Here is a 7,464-nt window from a genome sequence, read left to right as displayed (position 1 = left end):
TAGCACCTGAGGATTCTCAGAAGTGATGACAAATAAGCAAACTTCCACCAACCTTCTCTTCCTTCTTACACTCTGTTTCAGTTCATTATTTTCTATTTCTTTTTTTTTTTTCTGGTATTGACCTTTATATTCTTAAGTATTCCTAGTACACCTCATTATGTACTATTTCAGATTTAAGTTAGGCTATTGATACCCTTAAATAAAAAGGTGAAGAGATCAAACATTTATATGACCGCCCCCTTTTTCTTTGTTTCCTGCCAGTTGTGTTAGTTAGATTACTTCCACAGTCATCACTGCAACCCCTTACCTGTTTCTGAAACATAATTCCTACTCTTGCTTGAATCTTTCCTCGGAATGTATTCAGTGCTTCTTTCTGATAGGTTAGCCTTGGATTCTCCATTTCTCCCTTGGTTGACTGGCGTATTTTCTCTAGAGTTTCTTCTGGGGAGCTCACAGCATTCCCAAGACTTAAATCATCAAAAATGTCTCAGTGTAACCTTTGGATTAGAACAATATTTTGGAGGGTTAGCAAATTATTGGTCATGCTTTCTTTCCCTAAAGGCTTTGTTGGTATAGATCCACCGTTTTTTAGCACGTGTTGGGGGAAGTCTGAACAAGTCATTTCATCCCCCAATCCCCTTCATAACTAATATTATTTTGTGCCTGGCTTGGTATCCAAAGAATTATTTCTTTAGCCTTTAAAATCCAGTATACTTACCAAGACCTAAGGAGTCTTTCAAATCTTTAAATTCATACATTTTCTTTTAGATCTGAAAAGTTTTCTTGATTGATATAGTTAATGCTTTGTCCAAATTTTGTTTTGTTTTGTATAAGTTGTCCAAATTCCTTCTGCATGTGCCTCAGATATATGTCAGATGATGTTTATCTGTCTTCCAGATTTATCGTTTCTTCTCTATTTTAACTTGGTATTTTAGTTCTGATTATCTAATTATTTTTGGTTCAATATCATGTTGGTGTTTTTTCTGGCCATTCTTGTCCTTTCTTTGTCTCTTGTAATGCCAAGTGTCATTTTTAATGCTTCCAGTGCGACATTGTATGATGGTATTATTTCTCTTTTATTTTTTTTCCCCTAAGCTCTGTTTTGGCTGGATGCTCAGGGATTTGAACATAAGAAGTCTGGTTTGTTGGTGATAAAGAATTTGGGGTAATAATTTTATAGAAGGGGAGCTTGGAATGGGCCTTGAGTGACATAACTTGTTTTCCAAGTAAATACTCGCCAGAAGTCCCTGGCAGCAAGGAAGAGCATCAGCAATGAGGTGCAACATGGACTACCTAATTTGCAACGTTTTCCTTTCCTCAGCAACTCCGGGTCTTTCTCAGTGCGTTCTTGGGGGCAGGCTTGGAAATCACACAAGGGCTCAACAGCATGGGCTTCTCTTTCTAACAGTGACTTGGCACCTGCCAGGAATGAGTGCTCAGGTTCACAGTTTTGCGACCGACTCTGAGTGCTGTTACCATACCGCCCAGGAGGGGCGCCAGTCAACCTTCTAGTGGTAGGCTGATGGTATGGGGACCGTTTTGTCACGGAGGGCTGAGTGATTTGTCCCCCCACCCAAAATAGATATCTAAAATGGATTTAGATTTGTCTTCACCATCTGCCATGTTTCCGTGGGCAGTATAGGCTGTGACTGAGTAAATGCACTGTTCAACAAAATTGCCTGACCAAGGAACTAATTTCACAGCAAAACAATTAAGGCAATGAGTTATTTATGCTTATGGAATTCAGGGGTCCTACAGTGATCACCCATGATCCAGAAAAAGTTGGTTTTATAAAAAGTAACATAATATATTAATGACTGAGAATCTTCACAAAAACTCCAAATGTTTAGATTCTTTTCAATATACTGCTCTTGGCTCAAAATGTTACTCAGGATCACCATCCCTGAGCATACTACTTTACTATCTAAAGTTCTCCAAATTCTTATTTCATTATCTTATTTTCCTCATAGCTGATTAAAATTATATATATATAATTGGATACACACACTTGTATATATAGTTTATTATTTATTTTAAGAGAGAGAGAGAGTGTGGGGGAGAGACAGAAAATGAGAGAGAGAATACCAAGGAGCCTCTTCACTGTCAGTGCATAGCTCAACAGACATGGGGCTCAAAGTCACGAACCATGAGATCATGACCTGAGCCAAAATCAAGAGTCGGCTGCTTAACCAACAGAGACCCTCAGACGCCCCTATATAATTGTGGTTTATAGGTTTTCCTTCACAACCCTCCCTCCACAAAAACAGTTTTAAGTTTTATCATATAAGCAAATAATCATTTTGCTCTAGTCTGAGGATTTAAGAATGCCTGCAACATAGGGGGTACTCATAAATATTTGTCAACTGAACAAATTAATGAAGAAATCAATTAATGATTATATGCAGTGGAATTGTAAGTGGGACACATAGGATATGTTAACATAACAGTATGTTAGACACTATTCCACAAACTTTCTATCTCTAAGTCATTGAAAGTTTACAACACCATGAGGTAGATACGGACTTGGCCTAAACCTGGCACAACTCCAGTAGCAAAGAAAGGAAGAAGCGTCGATCTTATGTTTTAATATCAGTACTTAAGGGGTCTTATATAACCCCCAAGCTGACCTGAGACGGAAGTGTTATTATCCTGTTCCCAGGTGAGGGAACTCTGGCTCAGAGATTTGCGACTTCTCTAAGGTGCTCAGGCCAAGAAATAGACTCAGCTCTCTAATGTTTGACATGGAATTCATTCTTAGAACCGATGGTGGGATTAGGTCCCACCCGGAGTGAATAACCAAGGCTGCGAGAGGGGCCTGCCAGCCTAGTGGGAAGTGGTACCAACGATGCAACCATCATTCAGTATCTTAGATATCTGCAACACGTGACCCACTGAATCTGAACTGGCCAATTCCTCTACCTTCTGTTTGCAGGACTCAGTAAATGCGTTTCAGAAAACTCTTACGTTTTAGGCTCTGTGCATTGACTGCACACCTATGGGAGACCAACTCAGTACAATGTTTGTCCTGGGGCAGAACCAGAGACACGTATTATGCCCAGATTTTAATATCGCCCCCAAAACCAGAGATTACCTGGGAGACCAAATCACGCATGCAAAAGCAAAGGGCTTTATTATGAATTTAGGCCCAGCCAGCCTAAGCGCGGACTCACAGACTTTACCAATGCAGCGGATCCATGCTGAGAGCCCCGCACAAAGACTGGGTAGGGCTATTGAGTTTGGGAAGGGGGAGTTACAGAAAATTGTGACACAGGTAGAGTGATCCAATCATTATTATACAATATTATTGACAGCAGGTTTAACCATTCACATTGCCTAGAGTATTTGTTCCTTTTGGCGGGACCCAATCACAACATTTAGAGTATTGACCAATCACAGAGCGGGCCCAGGACCCTCACATAGGGCGTGACTAGTCTTAGCCTCCATCTTTAGGTCTGCCCTTAGAAATGTTAAAGGAGTTAGCTGGCCTTTCCTGATTGGGTGTTACAAGGGTGGTCCCTCCTGCCTTGGACAGTGTGTGCCCTTCTATTGTCTCATGGAGTCAGTTTCAGACCTGCATCCTTACACACGCTAAACATGAAACACGTATAAGGTTACAATTTTGATAATTGCTCTAAAGGAAAATCTCAGAGTGCTAGAGCTTTGCTTGGGAAGTTCAGAAACACCTTCTTAGAGTCAGTGATACTTAAAATGGAAGTTAATGAGGGTCAGTGAGGACAGATGGAAGAGCAAGAATATTCCAAGCGGAGGGAAGAAAAGCACAGAGGCAGGAATTCCGACATGTTTCAGAAGCCAAGGGCAATGTTATTAAAGCCTAGTGACAGGGAGAAAGAAGGAGAGGTTTAGGTCATTGGAAGCCATAATAAAGACAGGATGGCATCTAGGGTTTAGATATGTTAGAAAACTAGGGTGTAACCAAAGATGGTGAGAAAATGAGAGGAATACAGAAGAAGTTAAGGGATGAGGAAAAAGAGGAATATAGAAGAAGGTTGAGTTCATTAATGGATATCTTGAATAGTACTGAAGATAAACCTTAGATGCCCAGTAGACAGAATGTCTGGAAACTTTGGCGCTTTACTATTCTGTATGTAACTTCATGAAACCACCCCTTTCAATGGCTTTGACAGAGAATTTCCCAAGGGGCCACATGAAGAAAGAAAGATAAAGGAAACCTGGCCTGCAATGTTTCACTACATCTTTCATTTCAGTAGGTTCGAATGTCTGACCAACAAAATTAAATTAAAATTTCAGACCACTTTTGGGGAATGTAAGTGACTATTTCCAATGGGAGAGAACAAGGAGTGAAAACGGAAACCCACTCTAACAGATTATTTAGCGTTCTGCGTGTTATCATTTCAACAAGTCTTAATGTACTTACCATGCGTATAGGGACTGGATGTCTGCAAGCCACTGTCCCGTGAGGAATAATAGAGTCCCTGCACCAGGAGGGCTGCGGACTTGCTATTTAAAGCCTCAGTTGTTGCAACCCAGTTTTCTTTTGTTTGTTTTTGTTCATTTTTAACAGCTCAGCCTGAGTCTGGTAAATAATTTAAGAATCCTGACTCAACCCACTAGAACACATCTTTCTAAATCATCAGCAAAATATACTTTTTCTTCAAAGAGACCAAACCAGTCCTCACCCCCTGTCCTCATTCTAACGGAGTTTCTGAGAACTTTGTTTCAAAATGGCTGGTGAATCATTTGAGGTTATACCTGTTTCCTCCCGAAAGCCCAGTGAAATGAAAGGAAAAAGAAAATCCACAGCACCAGTAGGGAGTCTGGGGAGCTGTCCGTCAGAAACCTGCAGCAAGTAAGCATCTATGGTTGCTACAAATTGAGAATCTGATAAAAAAATAAATAAAATAAAGTGAGCATCTCAACATACAAAATAGGGAAGAGAGGGTGTCAGGAAAGGGGGCTTCTTGAGATCACAGTCAGCAGTGCCCAGCTGTAGGAGTGGGTTGTGGAGACCATTGTAGTATTCATTAAAATGGAATGCTCTAGGGGCGCCTGGGTGGCTCACTCAGTAAGGTGGCCAGCTTTGACTCGGGTCAATATCTCATGATTTATGGGTTTGAGCCCCACCTCGGGCTTTGTGCTGACAGCTCTGAGCCTGGAGCCTGCTTCGGATTCTGTGTCTCCCTCTCTCTCTGACCCTCCCCTGCTCACGCTGTCTATCTCTGTCTCTCAGAAATAAATTAAAAAATTTTTTTAAATGAAAGGCTCTAAAAATACATACATACATACATACATACATACATACATACATACATACATACTTAGATGAAAATAAATGAAATGAAAGAGCTGTGACATAGCGTATCTGGACCAGTCTTGCTATCCTAGCCAGAACTGTCTTACTGCCGCAAGAGAAAGAAGCAGGCCAGGTAACTCCTGACCACCACAAAGGGTGAGGGACACTTTCTCCCAGGAGTAAAAAGTCTGATGCACCATAAAGAAAAAGCTATCTAACTAACGTAGCACTGTGTGTCATAAAAGGTAAAGTAGAAGTAAAGTAAAAAAGTAAAAGAAATAAGAGAATGGGAGAAGAGAGGAGAGAAAAGAAAAGAAAAATAAAAGAATTTAAAGGAAGGAAGGAAAGAGAAAGGAAAAGCTTTGCAGACTAGTGTCCTGCTCTCAAGGCACGCACCTCTTCTGTATCCACACCCACTTCCCCAGAGGGAGACAGGTGTATTTCCAAAGTACCAAACCGTTTCCTAAAGCAGTTGCCCAAGTCACAGTTCCTCCAGCAAGGTACACAATAGTTTATCAATGCACTTCTGTCCAGTACTTGATTATTGTCAGACTTTTAAGTTTGGCCAATTAAATCATGTAAAATGATACGTCATTGTGGTCGTGATTGGCATGGTCCTGGTCGCTATTTAGGCTGAACATTTCTCCAAGGCTTTCTTTGGTCTTCTGCATTTTCTCCTCCGTGAAATGTCTATTGTTGTTCTCCCTCTCTGGCTTGTTTTGTTTTTGTTTTGTTTTTTTTTTTTTAGTTTGTTGGTGTTGCTTCTGGTTAGTTTTTGAATTTTCAAAATGCATTTTCAATATTAATTTTTATTTTTTGTATTCCCAACATCCTTTTTCAGTTTGAAACTTATTCTTCTACTTTCTTCAAGGTGTCCTTTGATAAATGAAGTCTAAATATTAACATATGCAATCTTACTGATATTTATATTCAAACAACTGCTGCTTACAAATTACCATCGCCATCTTGCCAAGTGCTTTTTTTATTTCTAAACATTTTTCTGCATATTATTTTAGGTTTTCTATGGTATAGACTTATACTCTATTCTCTTTATGACACTTTAGTTTTCTTCTTTTGAGCCTACATTTTTTTTCTTTCTCTTTTCCTAAATCTTACTGCACTGGCTAATCCTTCTGTTAAAACATTCATTTTTGTTTTACCTTGAAAGTTAGATAAAAATGAAAGCTAAGCCCCTCTTGAAGTAGTGTTTCTTTAACTGCTACAGTTCTTAATAGTTGTAAACTTCATCAAACTTTGGGTTGCATTTTTACTCAGTTCTTTTAAGTTATATTTTGTCTACTTCATTTGAGTTATTAACTTTTGTAATATAATCATTGACATATTTTTTATCTTCTTATAAATTTCTACTCTTTAAGATTTGTCTATTTCATTTGAGTTTTTAACTTTTGTAATCTAATTGTTGACATATTCTTTTATCTTCTTATGGGTTTCTACTCTGCCTTTGTCTTAACCTTTATAATATTCCTTTTAAAGTTTATTTTGTCCTCTTTATCTCTTGAGTATTTTTGCTATAGATTTGTCTATTTTAATTTTTTTCAAAGAACCAACTCAGGTGGATTTTTTCCCCTTACCATTGCATTTTGTTTTCTTTTGAAGTTATTTTTTATTTTTTATATTTTATGTATTTATTTTGAGAGAGGAAGGGAGGGAGCGAGAGCATGAGCACACATGCACAAGCAAGCTGGGATGGGCAGAGAGAAAGGGGGAAAATCACAAGCAGGCTCCACACTATCAGTGCAGAGCCCAACTCAGGGCTCAGTCTCCCAATGGTGAGATTACAACATGAGCCAAAATTAAGAGTCGGACTTAACTGACTGAGCTCCCCAGGAGCCGCAACCATTTTGTTTTCTATTTTATTCATTTGTGCCCTTACCTTGATTGTTTCTTCCCTTCTCCTTCTTCCCTGCCTTCTCTTCTCCTTCCTCTCCCTCTCTCTTTTTTCCTCCTCCCTCTTCTTCCTCTTTCTTTCTCTTCTTCCTCCACCTCCCCTCCCCTCTCTTCTTCTCCTTCTTCCACCACTACTTCCTTTTCCTCCTCCTCCTCTTCTTCTTCTCCTTCTCCTCCTCCTGCTCCTTCAGATATTTTATGGATAACTTAAAAAAAAAAACTGGTACTCAATTCACTAATTTTGAGGTTTTCTCTTTTTCTAGTAGAAGTACTTAAGGCAAAAA

This window comes from Suricata suricatta, chromosome 9, assembly GCF_006229205.1.
Source record: "Suricata suricatta isolate VVHF042 chromosome 9, meerkat_22Aug2017_6uvM2_HiC, whole genome shotgun sequence".
NCBI lineage: Eukaryota > Metazoa > Chordata > Mammalia > Carnivora > Herpestidae > Suricata > Suricata suricatta.
Note: the sequence above shows the minus strand (reverse complement) of the source record.